General features: G+C 36.0%; 1 protein-coding gene across 3 annotated transcripts in view; it reads right to left on the minus strand.

Moving 5' to 3' along the window:
- The window catches only part of DPYD (dihydropyrimidine dehydrogenase), a 790,677-nt gene that overhangs the window by 762,708 nt on the left and 8,934 nt on the right, over positions 1-19,035 (minus strand). Inside the window, exon 1 of one of the 3 annotated variants that reach the window (XM_072834643.1) lies at positions 11,727-11,859. The exons of the other annotated variants lie outside the window; for them this stretch is intronic. The gene's annotated coding sequence lies outside the window, so the exon portion shown is untranslated. Of the gene's footprint in view, positions 1-11,726; positions 11,860-19,035 lie in introns of those variants that run through there. 3 annotated transcript variants of the gene reach the window in all.

A 19,035-nucleotide genomic window follows, 5' to 3' on the forward strand; every position in this document is an offset into this window, starting at 1 on the left:
CTGATATATAATTGATAAATAAAAATTACATATATTTCAAATATACAATATAGTACTACCAACTATAGTCACCATGCTGTACATATTAGATCTCTAGAACTTCTCCATTCTGTATAACTGAAACCTTTATACTCTTTGACCATGATCTCTCCATTTCCTCTGCCCCCTACCCCTGCAAACCACTATCCTACTCTCTGCTTCTATGAATTTGACTTGATTGGATTCTGTGTTAAGTGGTATCATGCAAAAAAAAAAAAAAAAAAAGGTGGTATCATGCAGTTGTTTGTATTTTTGTGCCTGTTATTTCATTTAGCATAATGCCCTCCAGATTCATCCATTTTGTCACAGAAAACAGCATTTCCTTCTTTTTTATGGTTAAATAATATTCTTCTGTGTGTTTATCTGTGTGTGTGTGTATGCCTGCCTTTCTTTATCCATTCATCCATTGATTTATGCTTAAGTTGTTTCTATATCTTGGCTATTATAAATAGTGCTGAATGAACATGGGTATGCAGGTATATCTTCAGATACTGATTTCTATCCTTTAGAAATATACCCAGGAATGGGATTTTTGAGTCATTTGGTAGTCCCATTTTTAATTTTTTAGAAACCTCCATACACTTTCATAATGGCTGTACCAATTTACATTCGCACCAACAGTGCACAAAGGTTCCTGTCTCCACATATTCACCAACATTTGTTATCTTCTTTTTGATAATAGCTATCTTAACAGGTACAAAGTCACATCTCGTGATTTTGATTTACATTTCACTGATTAGAGATGTTGAACACATTTTCATATTCCCACTGGCCATTTGTATGTCCTCTTTTGAGAAATGTCTATATGGGTACTTCTCCCATATTTAATTCAGTTGTTTTCCTGCTATGGACTTGCCTATTCTAAGCATGTCATATAAACAGGATCACATAGCATGTGGTCTTTCATAACTTATTTTTTTCATTTAGCACAGTATTTCAAGGTTTATCCATGTTGCATTTTACTCTTACATGTTATAAACACACGGTATGTATTCTTTAGTCGATTACTTTCTAATGAGACATAATAATTAAAAATTATACATTTACCCATGTAGTTAACATTTTTGTAGTTTTGTATTACTTGGTGAAAATCGGTATTTTCACCTGCTATCATCTTCCGTCTGAAGGACATGACTTCCTTCAACATTTCTGTGCAGGTCTACTGTTGATAATTTCTTTCAAATTCTGAAAGTCTTTTTACACCTTTATTTTTTTCAGTTTGTTTTGTTTTGAAAGAGTATGCATAAGCGGCGGGGGGCGGGGGGCATGGACAAAGGAGACACAGAGAATCTTAATCAGACTATGCTGAGCACCAAGTCCCAGCTGGGGCTCGATCTTAGCACCCTGAGATCATGACCTGAGCAGGAATCAAAAGTCAGACAACCAACTGAGCCACCCCAGTGCCCCCATCTTTGTTTTTCAGCACTATTTTCACTGATATAGAATTCCTTTGAGAGTTTTTGCTTTATTTTTTTCTTCCTGGTATTTTAAATCTTACTTTCTGTCTTTTCACTTGCATTGTTAACAAGAAGAAATTTGGTTTTGTCTTTTTTTTGTTCTGTATGTAGTATGCTTTTTTTTCCCTCTGGTTGTTTTGAAGATTTTCACTTTACCACTGGCTTTGAACAATCTGATAATGATGTGCCTCAGTATAATTTTGTTCATGTTTCTTCTGCTTGGGATTCGTTGGTCTTCTTTGACCTAAAATGGATTTATTTTCAAATGTGTTTTCTGTCCCCTCCCCCCACCTTTTCTCTCCTTGGCAGATTCCATTTACATGTATATTAGGCCACTTGAAGCTGTCCCACATCTCACTGATACTCTTTTCTTTTTTTCTGTGTTTCATTTTGGATAGCTACTACTGCCATGTCTTCATGTTCATATCTTTTCTTCTATAATATCTAATCTATTTTTAAATTTTATCCAGTGTATTTTTTTATCTTAGACATTGTAGTTGCCATTTCTAAAAGTTCAGTTTGGATCTTCTCTCTTCTATGTCTCTATTTAATATTTTGAACATATAGAATACAGCCATCACTGCTTTAATGGCCTCTGCTAATTCTAACATCTGCATCAATTTTGTCAGTTTTGAATTTGGTTCAGTTTGTTGATTTTTATATAGACTATGCGTTTCATTTTTATACTTCTTTTCAAAGATGGCTGACAAATCTTTAATTTAATCTTTAATTTAATGTCAGGTATTGCACATTTTACCTTATTGGGTGGGGGATGTTTTTGTATACCTATAAATATTTTTAAATTTTGTCTAACATATGGTTGAGCTATGTGGAAATAGTTTGGTCTTTCCAGGTTTTGCTTTAAGACTTGTGAGATGGTACTTGAGCAGCATTTGCTTTAGGATTTAATTATTGTCCACTGCTTAGACATGAAACTTCTGAGAACCCACTGTCCTGATAATCACAAAGTTTTTCAATCTGGCTGGTGGGAGCAGGCTCTATTCCCAGACCAATGTGAATGTCAGGTACTATTCCTTCTAGTTACCTCAGATTTTTCTTCACCTAACTTTGGGTCATTTTTCTCAGATGCATGGGCTATTCACTGCCTTGGAAAATTCACTGGCAACCTTTTAGAAATCTCTGGGTTTCTCTCTGAGCAGCTCTCTCCTATTATTATATTCTATAAACTCTAGCTGCCTTGGTCTCCCCAGACTCTCAGCTCTGTCCTCTCAACAGAAAAAGTCCACCAGGCTCTGTGTGAGTTCCATTTCCTGAGCTGAAGCCTATAAACTCGAGATAGTATGCTGGGAAAATATTGGAGCTCTCTTCACTTGTTTTATCTCTCAGGGGTCACTATATTTTGCCTGATAGTTAATGTCTTGAAAACTATTGTTTTATATATTTCATATATTTTTCATTGTTTCAGGTAGAAACGTATTCATAAAAGGGTTAATTCGATAGGTCTGAGTTGCTCAAGTCCTGCACATTCCTATTTCAGAAGTGGCCCTTGAACCACTCATGGAACATTCTGTCCGTCAGAAGTGTTTTTGTGTGCCTGAGGCCTTGGATGATGACATACCAACTGACTAGGAAGTTTAATCACATGAACACCTGATTTTTCACTGGTGGTCTAAAGCTTGAAGTAACTGAAGTCAGCACTACATACCTACATAACTCATGTCCAATAAAAACCTTGGACACTAAGGCTTGGGTCAGGTCAGCCTTCCTTGCTGGAATACTCCATTCATGTCACATATTGTTGCTTAAAGAATTAAGTATGTCCCATATAATTCCATCGAGACAGAATACATAGAAGCTTGTGCCTGATTTCTTCTAGGTTTTGACCTGTGCCTTTGCTCTTTGTTGACTCTCATCTATCCTTCATTGTAATAAACTGTAACCATGAATATAAAAACTTTGGAGTTCTTTGAGTACTTCTTTTGAGTAAGGAGACTGAGAGTGGCCCCAGGGACCCCAAAAACAAAATGTAAATCCATTTCCTATTACTCCATCTTGAGTAGAAGTAAAGACATAAGTACCATATTTTAACAGCCACTCTTTCCTACGCAACTTACGTTTGTAAAGCACCTTGACAAAAAATACAGAAAAGTTCTCAAAATGGCAATATCTCCACTCACTTTTATATTCAACTAAGTGCCAGCCAGTAAGATATATTTGGAAGTCTGGATCTTCTGGGAAGTCTCATTAAAGGGAGAGATACACCCTTCTTTTTCCCTTCCTTCTTTCTTTTTGAGCTCTGGCTTCCAACTTGAACAATGGAATGGACTTGAGAATATCAGTAGGAAAAGATAGAAACCTATTGACAAGAAAAAGGTGTTGCATTCCCTATACTCCATATCTCTAGACTTTTTTACATCAGGAAGAAATAAATTACTGCCTTGTTTAAGCCAATTCCATTATTTTTTTTCTATTAAATGCCTCATAATCTGGTTCTTACAGTGCCCAAGGTGATTCTGGTGGCCAACTAGGTGTGGGAAGCACTGATAGTCCAATCAACAAGGGAAAATATTCAGAGCCAGAGTGTATATAAATGTCAAAATGAAAGCATTTGGCTTATGTACTTAAAAGACAAATGGGAAATCACATCAGCATAAGTTAGTATTTTTCTTGAAATCCATCAAAATGTCAAAAATCCTAAACCAAAAATTACTCATTTCAAAAAATGATCAATGGAAATTTTGTTGTGCCACCATAGAAAAAAAATGATTCATTTTAATCTCCATTGATTGAGTGCTAATAGCTTTCACCACTTTAACTGACATGAATTTTTTACAATGTGGCACAATGATGTGAATAAAAATTTACCCAATGTTCCTTTACAAACTGTATTCTGGAAACTTTCCATAACTATCCCTTGTACATAACTCCCTCCCTTCCATCCACACTCCCAAAAAGGCTGTGTTAAACCCTTTCTACCAGGCTGTAGCAGATAATACACTTCTGTGCTCTCAAGATATACCCATCTCTATCAATATTCTCTGACTTGAATTCAGAATTTGTTCTAACCTTATACATATTTCAAACAAGAAGACAGTTTAACTCCTTTTTCTCAAAATTGTATAATGCCTCTTATTTGAAAAAACAAAAATATTTAGACACATTTTTCTAATGTTCTTGCACTGGATACCTGTTTATAATTGCTGATGTTGAATTATGGCTTTCAGTATACCAGACGCTTTTGTGTTTTTTCAATTTGATCATCACAACAATCCTATGATAGCATTGGTATTGTTATTGCCAGTTTATAGATAAAACAAAATCATGAGAAAACTGAAGAAGTGACAGAGATTCTAATCCACATTTGTTGACTTCAGACTCTATATGTTAATCACTATTCTGTACTTCCTCCATGGGCAGCAATAATGACAGCTTCATATTTATTTTAATGTATATAACTCAAGGACTGCTGTATATTCATTATGAAGTCTGAAATCAATTTTGCACTGGGCAGATACAGTATAAACAAGACCTGAATTGAGTCAGCCTTAAAGACAAGTCTATCATCTATCTATTAGCCACAGCATCTGACAAACTGCCTGATACACATTGGTTATGAAGTGTTTATTTAAATAAAGAAAAACGGGATCCCTGGGTGGTGCAGCGGTTTAGCGCCTGCCTTTGGCCCAGGGTGTGATCCTGGAGACCCGGGATCGAATCCCACATCGGGCTCCCGGTGCATGGAGTCTGCTTCTCCCTCTGCCTGTGTCTCTGCCTCTCTCTCTCTCTCTCTCTCTGTGTGACTATCATAAATAAATTAAAAAATTTTTAAAAATTGTCTAAAAAAAATAAATAAAGAAAGAAAAACAAGCAAATCTTAGAAATATTGTTAAGGAAGCTCTAGTAGGACTTGATGACAATAAATATAGGTTGTGAAGAGACAGAGAAATAAATGTCCCTCCTTGTCAACAATTTGGTGTTTACAAGATACATTGATAACTATAATTGGTAATCACAGAAAATAAAAAGTTGGGATAGAGAACCAGCTTAGAAAAAAATTTCAATATTTTTTGGCATATCACTTGAACACTGATGTCATTTACAAATGATATAAAGGCTAAAAAAAAATTGATAGTGAAATATAGCATGTTTCAGTGCCTTTCAATTGTGGGATTTGAATTAAGTCCAGACATGTTATCCGAAAAGCTAAGATTCTTCCTTAATTGTGAAGAAATCACAGATGCTCTGGTACCAAAAATACAGTTTATAATTCAAAAATGCCAAGTAACACTACTTTCATTATAACAGAAATAAGGGATCCCTGGGTGGCGCAGCGGTTTAGCGCCTGCCTTTGGCCCAGGGTGCGATCCTGGAGACCCGGGATCGAATCCCACATCGGGCTCCCTGCATGGAGCCTGCTTCTCCCTCTGCCTGTGTCTCTGCCTCTCTCTCTCTGTGTGTGTGACTATCATAAATAAATAAAAATTTAAAAAAAAATAAAAAATAAAAAAATAACAGAAATAATAAGCTTGATACCTAAAATGAACAAAATATTTTTATATACATTATTAGATCCTGTATTCCAAATGAAATCTACACTGTCTAAAATTTTTGTATTTGTGCCTGTCTGTCCCACTAGACTTTGAGCTTATAGAGTATAATGACTGGCTATGATTCATAGCATTATCTTCAGTACCTTGTAAGAGGCATAAAGAATACTCACAATGAATCAAACTGTACCTCCTTAGGATGTTAGAGCAATAAGGGGCCTCCTTTTATGGATGAATGTTGTACAGTGAAAGGACAACCCAAGTAAAAGACAGTAAAGATCAGGACAAAGTCTCCTGACTCCATTACATCACCACACTCATACAAAATATTACTACAAACATGCTCCCAAATATTTTGCATTGTCTACTATTTCACATCATGTCTGACCCCACTTTTCATTGGAAATCATATCTAAAGCAGAAATGAAGCAAGAACCAGGAGATATATAAATACTAAGACCAGAAAGAGGCATAATAGGTCAGAAGTTCAGTGTTTCAGATTTATGGGATAAAGCTATATTTCTTTTATTTCAATAGGAAAAATTACATGATCCCTATATTTAAAACAATTTTTTAAGCATTGAAAGTTTTCCATTGCACTGAAATACTCTTCATCTCAAGATGAGTAAATTATCACCATCACTTTCAATACAAAGCTTCTTACTCTTCAGCTGTCATTTTACAGATTCATACTGAAAATAAATTTTAAGAAGAGTTACATTGCTGTGCACTGACTAATAATTTCATCAAATTAGTAGCATTCAGCTTCTAGTGAGTCTTCTTTATTATTTTATTCATAGAATATTTTATAAAAGGAACATACTAAGCAGAACCATTTACCTTTTAAGACTTTCCTTAAATAGGGCATACCACTAGGAAACAATCAGCTATTATTCCCTATTTCTATCTAAATAACTGTAATAACTTCCAGGTGTTTAATAAAAGGCATTTCCCATCACTATATAGGTCCATACTTTCTATAAGCCTTGCTGGTTCTTAAACTTGTTCAAAGGTATAAACATTTTTCTCAAGGATGATAGATATTAGGTTGTAATTAAGGTTATTGTGCTGGCATGGAAGATAATTTGACTTAATGGAAGACTTTCTGTGATGGAAATTAACAAGTTTGCTACATAATTGCATAGCAGGATTGGTTTTGAGTAACATTTGTGCTATTTACACACTAACATTTAAGGAAGCAAAGGCTAGATGATTAACAGATTTATTGTAGTAGTTACTATGAAGTGAAATGACTCAAAGGACTAGATATAATTTGTTTAACATCACAAAGAATGCAGTATCTCAGATTTCTTTTACATTAAAATTTGTTACAATGAAGATTTTGAATATTCATGAATATATATTATGAATACATAACGTATTTTTATTGGAAAGAGTAAAAAAAAGTTTTAATTAAAGTGAAATTTGACCATCCTAAAATCACAGGTTATGGAACTAGATGGAGCATTTGATAACTTTAAAAAAAAAGAATATCAAAAAAAAAAAAAAAAAAGAATATCTAAATGGTATTTCTTACAATTTGTGAGTCAACTCCAAATAGAACTACTGTTAGAACCAGAACCTTGAAACAGGCCAAATACATTAGTGTAGCAAAAGTATATCTAACATAGGCAAGGCTGTGGAAGTGTCTGTATTTATTAAATTAATTCTATTATTAATATAGCAATATGTTTAGTATCAATAACAGCTTTTATAACAAAATTATACCTTGGGAAATTTTTCTTGGTACTATCTTATAATCCATTATTATTCTTCATTTTCAAGCCTATTCGTTATTTGGTCACTTAAATTGAACTAGTATTGAACCCAGAAATCCAAGTAACTACTGTTTTCAAATCTTAAACTTCAAGTGGCCTTTTTTTTAAAAAAAGATTTTTTTTTATTTATTCATAATAGACACAGAGAGAGAAAGAGAGGCAGAGACACAGGCAGAGGGAGAAGCAGGCTCCATGCCAGAAGCCCAATGTGGGACTCGATCCCGGGACTCCAGGATCGCACCCTGGGCCAAAGGCAGGCGCTAAACCACTGAGCCACCCAGGGATCCCCTCAAGTGGCCTTTTAAAAAATGTACTTTTCCTGGGGATCCCTGGGTGGCTCAGTGGTTTAGCTCCTGCCTGCAGCCCAGGGCATGATCCTGGAGTCCCAGGATCGAGTCCCAGGATCAAGTCCCAGGATCGAGTCCCACATCGGGCTCCCTGCATGGAGTCTGCTTCTCCCTCTTCCTGTATCTCTGCTTCTTTCTCTTTCTCTCTCTCTCATAAATAAAAATAAATAAAAATATTTTAAAAAAAAGAAAAAAATGTACTTTTCCAAAGCTGCTAGGCAAATGGCCAAACACAAAAAAGGAAAATATCCAAAAATCTGATAAATACAAATTGGAATCATACTAGCAGAAGAATTAAAACAGAAACAGCTCAAAGTATTGCCTCTCAAAAAACATCTGGGAAAAGAAAAAGTACAGAGAAGTCACTGGTGTGCTAGACTTATCTCCAATGGGTTCTGGAGAACTGATAGTTATAACCTCTTCCAAACTCTCCATTTTTAGGGCTGAAAAGTCTGCCACAAAGGAGGTATTTACCCCATAGAAATTAGCAAACACTACAAATCAGGGTTTCCTACTCTTCATTACCCTCTCTCAACTCCCAGTTAGTTGTTTATCAGTATGTCACTGGTAAGAGTAGTAAAAGATGCTGCTGCTTTTCCTCAAAAGCTCATCCTAATTTATTTATTTTTTATTTGTGTGTGTTTTCATTATATTGATAAGAATTAAATAACACTTAAAGATGACATTATTAAAACAATGGGATAATTCAGAGATTATCCACAAGATGCACTGGGCAGTAAGGTAATCATAATGTTTCAATGATAACACCTTAATAATAATGGAAGGAACTCACAATTCCAAGGCAATCTAAAGTAGTTTCCATGGGTAATAAAAGGCCTGGATGAGCTTGAGTAATAACAAAGGAACTTTTTGTAACTACTCAATGCAATTTAATTCCTGCAGAAAACCTGACTCAAGAAATAAGTTATCAAACTATCAAATTGTTTTATGCAGGTATATTATTTTTAGGCCATAGTTTTTATGCAGGTATGTTATTTTAAAATTGATAAACTAAATTACAAGTTATGATTATACAATGTATACCTCTAAGTATTCACCATGTACCATAATTAATTCAAAATTGCACAGTACTAAAGATGCAAAAGGGGCAAGGGTTAAGCTAATATAAATTGGCCATAAATATACCATTTAATCACATTTTTTAATCATCAAATAAGAACTGGTTATCTTGACAGTGGCATTGTTATTGTTACAAAGTAGAATGCAAAAGAAAAATGTCCTTCAGTCAGGAGTCCAGTGATCCAAGGTTTTAGAACACATACCTGAATGTACAGAAATTATAGAAGGAAAATATATATATATGGAGAATCCCCAAACCAACTCCAGTCTTTTAGTCCATTGTGCTTATTTCTTTTTCCTAATTTCTCCAACAAATAATCTATCCTGTCAGAGGTCAAAGTAGCCTGGAAAAGGGCAAAACTGGTCAGTTAACATCATATTGAGAAGTGATTGATGATATTTCATCAGCTCCCTCCATTGCAACCATCTGGTTTGTGGATGAGAAGCCATTCATACCTTGCTTCATTTACACATGTGAAGGACTCCTTGAAGAACCCATTATAAAATATCTTATTGAGAAATTTTGTGAATGCATACAGTGGGAAAAAAATGAGGTAACATTTGAAGGACTTCCCATTCCTATACTTCTTTTAGTCCTCATTTTCTTGTCATGTATTCTAATGTCTGAATAAACAGCAATGTAAAATTGGGCTCATATTCATAGGTTTTAGTTTCCAATTCACTACTGACTGTAATCAAACCATTTAACCTTTCTATGCCCTTGGTTTCAACATTTCTGAAAGTGATGCATCTTTGTAAGGCTGGGAACATGTTCATAAGTAAAGCAACAGAGAAAAAAAAATGTTGTAAAGTGCACAGACCCACATTCACCCTCTTTAATCTAACTTTGCCAGCTCCTATACTTCTACCTGTCTTACATTTGACCCGTTTCAGCCAGGGTAGCCCTCTACTTCCTATCTCTAAAAATAGACACCTAACTCATTTTTTGGTCCCTGAATTACTGGAGATCAGAGTGAAGGTGGGAGGAAATTGCAACAAAAGTTACAGGAATTTCTTTATCATCATTTATTAAACAATATCAAAATAACAGTGTAAAAGTAAATGATTAAGTTGCATGAATGTGAATTCATAGCATGCAGACTTTAATTCTAACCCCATAATTCTAAACCATCACCCCAAAGCATTTCTTACTTTCTATTTTGATTTATAGTTATTTGTGAATTTGCCTCATATTCCATTCTGGTATCATAAGCTCATTTAGGACAGACACATTTATCTTTCTAGCCAGTCCCCACATGTACTTAATGTAGTGCCTAGGATATAGCAGGTACTTAATAATTACTTATAAAATGGAATGAAGTTATATTTTGTTGGTAACTTAAGCTTTGGAGAAAAAATATATATAAATTTTTAATGTGGATTTTAAAAGTTATCTATGTGGTTCTTTGCCATATTTGATAATAAATATCTTTTCCTTTCATACAAGGACTGTACATGTCTCTAAACTAAGTTAAACAGCTTTCTGATAATACCAGCTTACATTTGCATTTATTCTTAATTCATCTGTTCCAAACAAAACACTATGAGGTAGATAGGAAAAGTATCATGATCTCTATTTCATAGATAAGGAAATTTGCTTAAGTTCACAAAGCTAAAAAGAAGCAGAACTAGGACTTTAATAGCATATTCAAGACTCTCTAAAATATAACATTAAATCCTAATTATTTTCTTTTTTTTTTTAATTTTTTTTTCTTTAATTATTTATGATAGTCACACAGAGAGAGAGAGAGAGAGAGAGGCAGAGACACAGGCAGAGGGAGAAGCAGGCTCCATGCACCAGGAGCCCGACGTGGGATTCGATCCCGGGTCTCCGGGATCGCGCCCTGGGCCAAAGGCAGGCGCCAAACCGCTGCGCCACCCAGGGATCCCTAATTATTTTCTTAAACTACGAATTTGAATGCAATAAAGTTCTCTTCTCTTATACATGTTAGATATCACTACCCTCACTACCCTTACATCTAAAGTATCTTCCCTCCTTCCCTTTCTTCCTTCCACAGATATGCCAGGTTCTTTGCAATCCATACTTATTTGCAATCCATATTTATTTGCAGCATGCCTAGCTGGCTGAGTCAGTTAAGTGTCCAACTCTTGGTTTTGGCATAGGTCATGATTTCAGGGTCCTGGGATCAAGCCCCATGTCAGCCTCCCCGCTCAGTGGGGAGTCTGCTTGTTTCCTGCCTTCTCTGCCAGTCCCTTCCCTCACCTTCTGTCTCTAAAATAAATAACTAAATCTTTTTTAAAAAAAAATCTGTATTTATTTGCTTGCTAAGGATGACATGAAAAAATTACTCCAAATTGGGTGCCTTAAAACAACAGAAATTTATTGCCTTAAAACAACAGAAATTTATTACCTTAGAGTTCTGGAAGAGTCCCTTCCCTCACCTTCTGTCTCTAAAATAAATAAATTTTTTTTTAATCTGTATTTATTTGCTTGCTAAGGATGACATGAAAAAATTGCCACAAATTGGGTGCCTTAAAACAACAGAAATTTATTACCTTAGAGTTCTGGAAGATGCAGGTATGATGCAGGTGTCAACGAGTCATATGCACCCTGAAACTTGTAGAGGAGCCTACTTCATTGTCATGTCAAGGTTCCAGTGTTTGCTGTCTCTCCCTGGCACTCCTTGGCCTGCAGATACATTATTCCAATGTCTGCCTCTAATCACATGGCCGTCTTTCCTCAGTACCTTTACATCATTTTTCCTCTGTCTTCTACTTTTTTTTTTTTAAGATTTTATTTATTTATTCATGAGACACACACAGAGAGGGGGGGGGGCAGAGACACAGGCAGAGGGAGAAGTAGGCTCCATGCAAGGAGCCCGACGTGGGACTCGATCCCAGGTCTCCAGGATCAGGCCCTGGGCTAAAGGTGGCTCCAAACCGCTGAGCCACCCGGGCTGCCCTGTCTTCTACTCCTTATGTCTGTGCTCCTATCATCTCCCCACTCCTTGGTTACCTCATCACCCTCTGTCCTAATGCAGTAAGAATGTAAATCAATTTCTTTTTTCACACCCCACTGTTATTTATAGTAGTCTTAGTTTCAACAGTCACTTGGTTCATCCAGCTCTGCCCCTTATTCAACTATCTTACTGGCAATAATTTTTCCTTCCACATCACCATGGGCACCATCTCCCTAGGTTATGATCTCAGCTTTCTTATTACCTATGATCACATCATCTCCAAAAGCTTTATTTCAAACACACCACTCCATCCTCCACCTCTTCCACCTTCATACTTTTCCGCCTTTCAGCAGCTACCTGACCTTATGGAGACCACTATTTCATTGAGCCTATTACCTCTGGTATTCTCAAAACTCATTTTTCTCTACTATCCTGAATTGTCTCACGTAAGATTCCCTGATTTACCACCATGTCTTCTTCACGACACCCTTAATTCTCTGCCCCTCTCTCACACCAATGTTATTGCCCAGGTAAATCCTACCCCAATTAACTACTCTGTCTGAACCCAAGCAGTTAAAAGCAGATGGACAAACCCACAATTATATTCATGTTGAATTCTTAAGAAATTTCAAATAGAAAACACACACTGCCTAACAATACTACTATAGTACCTTATTATTTTCATTTTCCCACTTTGCAGAAAGTTTATTCATACTTTCTTCTGTTTTTCAAATTTACTTCTTGTTTTCCTCTTAGCCTCAGTTAATGGCGTTGCCTCATACTCTTATTGAGAAACTAAAAACCAGCAGATGGGAACACCCACTATTGTACCTCTCTGGCATCCATCTGACTCGAATGCTTATACTTATCAACTCTATTCCCCCTCATCCAAAGAATCCCTTTATACAGGTAATTATCCCTTCTGTGTCTCTCAACACTGGTGTCTCTTGGTTCTCTTTCATTAGCATATGTACATGCTCTAACTTCCCCCTCCAGTTATTTCCCAATTTCTGTGTTTCTCTGTAAAGTGAAACTTTACCCTAGAGTTTTCTAGTGTCACTGTCTCACTTCCTTATCTCCTGTGCCCTTCTCAATCCATTCCAATTAGGCTTCTTTTTCTAAGAGCTATCATTAAATTCACAATTTCTCTATGCTACCAAATTACAAGGAAACTTTCATGCCTTCATCTTACCCTATCAACAGCAATAAAGAGAGCTGACTACACCACCTCCTTCCTCCTTCCTTGCGTTCTGTGACATCACAGACTCCTGGCTACTTCTAAATGCTTAAATCACCATCCCTTTATCTAGCTACACTGTCTCTAAGTGATTTTACTCAGCCCCAGGATTTTAAACATCAATTTTGTATCAGTAATTCCCCACTTCCCATCTCTGGCTGTGATTTCTTTACTAACCTTCAGATACTTATTTCCAGAGGCTTACTTAATATCTTTACTTTGATATCTAATAGGTATTTAAAACTTAATGTTGTTAAATACAACACTTGTATCTCACACCTGGTATTTCTTTTTGCCTCTCGGATTAAGCCAAATCCCACCTCTTTAATTTTCTTTCTTTCTTCCTCAAAGGCCATGGCAGACTCCTTCTGGTATTTCAGGTTTAACTTCAAATGTCACCTACATAACAAGGCCTTCTCTGACTATCCCAAACAAAGGAAACTCCTCCAGTCATTCTGCATATTACTGTAGTACATACACTTTGAAATTTTTACTGTCATTTATTTCTTACTGTAATGCAATTTTAGTGAGAGCAGAAATCTTTTCTGTCTTGTTTGCAGGTATGCTTTTAAAATCTGAACCAAGGGATGCCTGGGTGGCTCAGCAGTTAAGTGTCTGACCCGCTCAGGTCATGATCCTGGAGTCCTAGGATCAAGCCCACATTGGTCTCCCTGCATGGAGCCTGCTTCTCCCTCTGCTATGTCCTGCCTCTCTGTGTGTGTGTGTCTCATGAATAAATAAAATCTTTAATAATAATAATAATAATAAAATCTGGACCAGTTTCTAGTATACAGGGAGAAATTAATAAAGATTTTTGAACGTACAAAAGAAAAAGTTAAATTTCTGTGTTTAAAACATCAAAGTAACAGATTATCAAAGCGACAATTGGAGTCAAAAAGATAACTGGTAGCCATTAACAGTGTTCGAGGCAGTTAGTTAGGTTTTAACAGGATGCCTGGAAGCCAGCAATGAGGAAGTCATGGCCAGCTATTGGGAAAGTCCGAGGCCTGACAGCATTTCAAAACAAAGTTACAAGAAGCTGGATCAAAGTGGAGAGAGAGGTCCATGATGGCTGACAATGTTGGGCAGAAAGCCCCACTTCCAAAAAATCCCCACCCCAAATAATGAATATTCCACCCCCTTGTTAACAACCATTAGTAAAAGATACAAACCTAAACCTCAAGGCCTACAGTGCTCTCCCACTCCATTACTCACTCTCAGATCTTGAGAGCACACTTTTGCTTTAAGAAACTTTCCCACTTCCATTGTGTTCTGTCCTTGAATTCTTTCTCATGAAGTGACCAAGAGCCTTCAGAGACATCTATGGAATAGACTGGATCAAGGCCTCAGGGCTGTGGTCTCCCCCAGTTCACGCAGCAACATTAATATTTTAATATTTAGTGTTAATTCTGTCTTTGCTATATGCTGACACTATTAAAAATGATGAATATGTAGTATGTCCTTCAACCATACAACAATCCTATGATACAGGTACATCACTGTATCTCCATCAGACAGGTGAGGAAATTAAAACATGGAAAGTTAAAATTATTTGCCAATGTCAAAAACTAATATGTGACATAGCTAGGATATGATGAACATTAGCACTTTAATTCCAGAGTCTACATTCTTAACTACTAATCTGCACTACACTTTCATTTTAACTAAAATAAGCAATAATGATCCATTAAATATTGCATTATAATAAATACTATAATAGGGGCAGTCCGGGTGGCTCAGCGGTTTAGTGCCACCTTCAGCCCAGGGCCTGATCCTGGAGACCTGGGATCGAGTCCCACGTCGGACTCCCTGCATGGAGCCTGCTTCTCCCTCTGCCTGTGTCTCTGCCTCTCTGTTTCTCTCATGAATAAATAAAATCTTAAAAAAAAAAATACCATAATAGATCAAGCCTACTAGTCCATTGCTGTTTCTGAATTTACCTGAAGTTAGTTTTAGTGGATTATATATTTCCAAAAGAGTATTGATTTTGTTGTGATTTTATAATTAATTAGCATCTAATATTCTTAAAATCTGTGATGTTTCTACTTTTCCTTTGTATGTGTGTATACTTTTTCACTGAAGTATAATTGACTTACAATATCAGTTTCAGATGTACAACCTAGTGATTCAAGTTATGTACACTATGAAATGCTCACCACATAAGTGTATTTACTATTTGTCACCATACAAAATTATTACAATATTATTGACTATATTCCCTATACTGTATTTATTTCCTATACTGTACTTTTCCTCCTCATGACTAATTGATTTAGAATTGGAAGTCGTATGTACCACTTAATCCCCTTCACTATCTCATCTATCCCTTATTGCCCCCACCCTGGCAGCCCCAGTTTGCTCTCTGTATTGGGTATATTTCTGGTTTCTGTTTGTTCGTTTTGTTTTCTTGAATCTACATATAAGCAAAATCACATGGTATTTGTCTTTTTCAGTCTGACTTATTTCACTTAGCATAACGTGCTCTATCTACATTATTGCAAATAGCAAGATTTAATTATTTTCTATGGCTAAGTAGTATGCCATTGTGTGTATATATATATATCACTTCTTCTTGATCCATTCATCTGTTGATAGACACTTGGACCTGCTTCCATATCTTGGCTTTTGTAATTAATGCTGCAATGAACATAGGGGTGCATATATCTTTTTACATTAGTGTTTTCATTTTCTTTGGATAAATTCTCAGAAGTGGAGTTATTGGATCATACAGGATTTCTATTTTTGATTTTTTAAGGCTGCAACAATTCACATTCCCATCAACAGTGTAGATGGGTTCCCTTTTCTTCACATCCTAACACTTATTTTTTGTCTTTTTGACACTAGTTATTCTAACTGATGTAGGTTAGCCTAGTTATTCTGATAGTTCATTGTGGTTTTAACTTGCACTTCCCTGATGTTGAAGAATGCCAAGTATCTTCCATGTATCTGTTGGATATTTGTATGTCTTCCTTGGGGAAATGCATATTCAGGTCCTCTGCCTATTTTATTTTTTTGAAAATTTATTTATTTCCTTAAGAAAGAGAGAGAGTACATGTGTGAGCAGGGTGGGAGTGGAGAGATGAGAGGGCGAGAATCCTCAAGCAGACTCCCTGCTGAGCACACAGCCTGACCTGGGGGCTCAATCCCAGGACCCTGAGGTCATGACCTGAGCTGAAATTAAGAGTTAGACGCTCAATGCTTAAACAACTGAGCTAGCCAGGTGTCCGTGCCCATTTTTAAATTGATTACTTGTATTTTTGGTGTTCAGATGAGTTCTTATTATATTTTGGATATTAACCTCATCAACTATATCATTTGCAAATATCTTCTTCCATTCAGTAGGTTGCCTTCTCCTTATGTAGATGGTTTCCTTAGCTGTGAAAAAGTTTTTTTTAGTTTAATGTAGCCCCAATTGCTTATTTTTACCTTTGCTTCTCTTTCTTGAAGAGACAAATCCAGAAAAATATTGCTAAGGCCAATGTCCAAGAGATAATTATCTGTTTCCTTTTAAGAATTTTATGGTTTCAGGGAGTGCCTGATTGATTGAGCATCTGCCTAGCGTCCTGGGATCAAGCCCTGTTCAATGGGGAGCTTACTTCTCCCTTTCCCTCTGCCCTCCCCACCCCCTCACCTGTGCATACTCACACTAGCGCACACACTCTCTTTGACCTCTCTCTCTCAAATAAATACTTCAAATCTTTACCCTCCCCCCCCCCAAAAAAAAAGAATTTTATGGCTTCAGGTCCTACATTTAGGTCTTTAATATATTTTGAGTTTACTTCTCTGTATGGTGATAGAAAGTTGTCCAGTTTCATTCTTTTACATGTAGAGTCCAGTTATTCCACTACTATTTATTGCAGAAACTATCTTTTCCTCATTTTGTCTTCTTGCCTCTTTTCATCACAGATTAGTTGCCCATATAAATGTTTATTTCTGGGCTCTCTATTCTGTTTCATTGATCTATGTGTATATTTTTGTGCCATTAACATACTGTTTTGATTACAATAGCTTGATATCTAGACTTGTGATACCTACAGCTTTATTTCTCTTTTTTTCCCTCAAGATTGCTTCAGGATATTTTGTGGTTCCATATAAATTTTATGATTATTTGTTCTAGTTCTGTGACAAATATTATTGGTATCTTGATAGAGGTTAAATTGAATCCCTATACCGCTTTGGGTAATATAGACATCTTAACAACATTAATTCTTCCAATCTATGAGCATGGTCTATCTTTCCATTTACTTGTGCCATCTTCAATTTCTTTCATAAATGTCTTATGGCTTTCAGAATATACATTGTTCATCTCCTTGGTTAAATTTTTTTCTAGGCATTTTATTCTTTTTCATGGGATTGTTTTCTTAATTTCTCCTTCTGCTACTTCATTATTAGTATATTGAAACATAACAGATTTCTGTGTATTAATTTTGTATTCTGCACCTTCACTGAATAAATTACTCTAAGAGCTAAGAGTTTTTTGGTGTAATCTATGGCTTTCTATATTTAATATCATGTCATCTGTATATAATGATACTACATGACATTTTTACTTCTTACTTACCAATCTGGTGCCTTTTCTTTTTTTGGTCTTATTGCTGCATGTAGGACTTCGAGTACTATTTAAATAAAAGAGGTAAGAGGGGACCATCTTTGACATGTTCCTCATCTTAAAGGAAAAGTTTTCATTCAGCTCTTCATCACTGACTGTGATGTTAGCTGAGGATTTTTCATATATGGCTTTCATTATGTTGAAGTGTGTTCTCTCTAAAGTCACTTTGTTGAGAGATACTTCTACTTAGTTGTATTTCTATTTCTATTTACCTCTTATATTTTACTCTTACACTAAAATCCCGTTAGTTTGTTTAAAAGAAAAGCCAGGGACTCCTGGGTGACTCAATGGTTGAGCATCTGCCTTTGGCTCAGGATGTGATCCCAGGGTCCTGGGATCGAATCCTGCATCAGGCTCCCTGTTGGGGAGGGAGCCTCTGCCTGTGTCTCTGCCTCTCTCTCATGAATAAATAATTAAAATCTTAAAAAAAAAAAAAGAAAACGAACCTATTTTAAGACGTGGAAAAAATGTTCAAATTAACCAATATTCAAATAAATACAAATTAAGCCAATCATCACTTTCTTCCTCTTCTTAAGTACCATAAGGAAAAGAAAAATAAATTGCACACACACATGCTTTTGTGTATGTACACATATGTACATACATGCACACATACACACACACACACACACCAATTTATATTTTTAATATAAAGGCCTAAGGTAAAAGAATGTTTTGAAAATATGGTCTGTTCAAGTGGCCTTAAGTGAGACAGGGGCACAGGGTACCAGGTACAATATAAAAGTTTTCATTCCTGGTCACACACTAGAACATCTGCAGTTGGTGTCATACCTAATCATTCAAAATAAAAGCCTGACATTTACCCATTTAGGAAACAATCTGAAACCCAACTTAACCCTTCCTGTTTTCCCTGGTGGAAAAATAAGGAAACATCAGGCAGTCAAGCCATAATCTAGAATGAAGCATCAAATCACCATTAAGCCCAAACGAAGTCACATCCACATCAAAGGAAAACTATATTCAAATGCTTGTGTGTTCTGTAACCTTGAATGTGGTGGGGAGATGAAGCAAACGAGTAATTGGTTCCAATTCCATTTT

Source organism: Canis lupus, chromosome 8, assembly GCF_048164855.1.
Source record: "Canis lupus baileyi chromosome 8, mCanLup2.hap1, whole genome shotgun sequence".
Taxonomy (NCBI): Eukaryota; Metazoa; Chordata; class Mammalia; order Carnivora; family Canidae; genus Canis; species Canis lupus.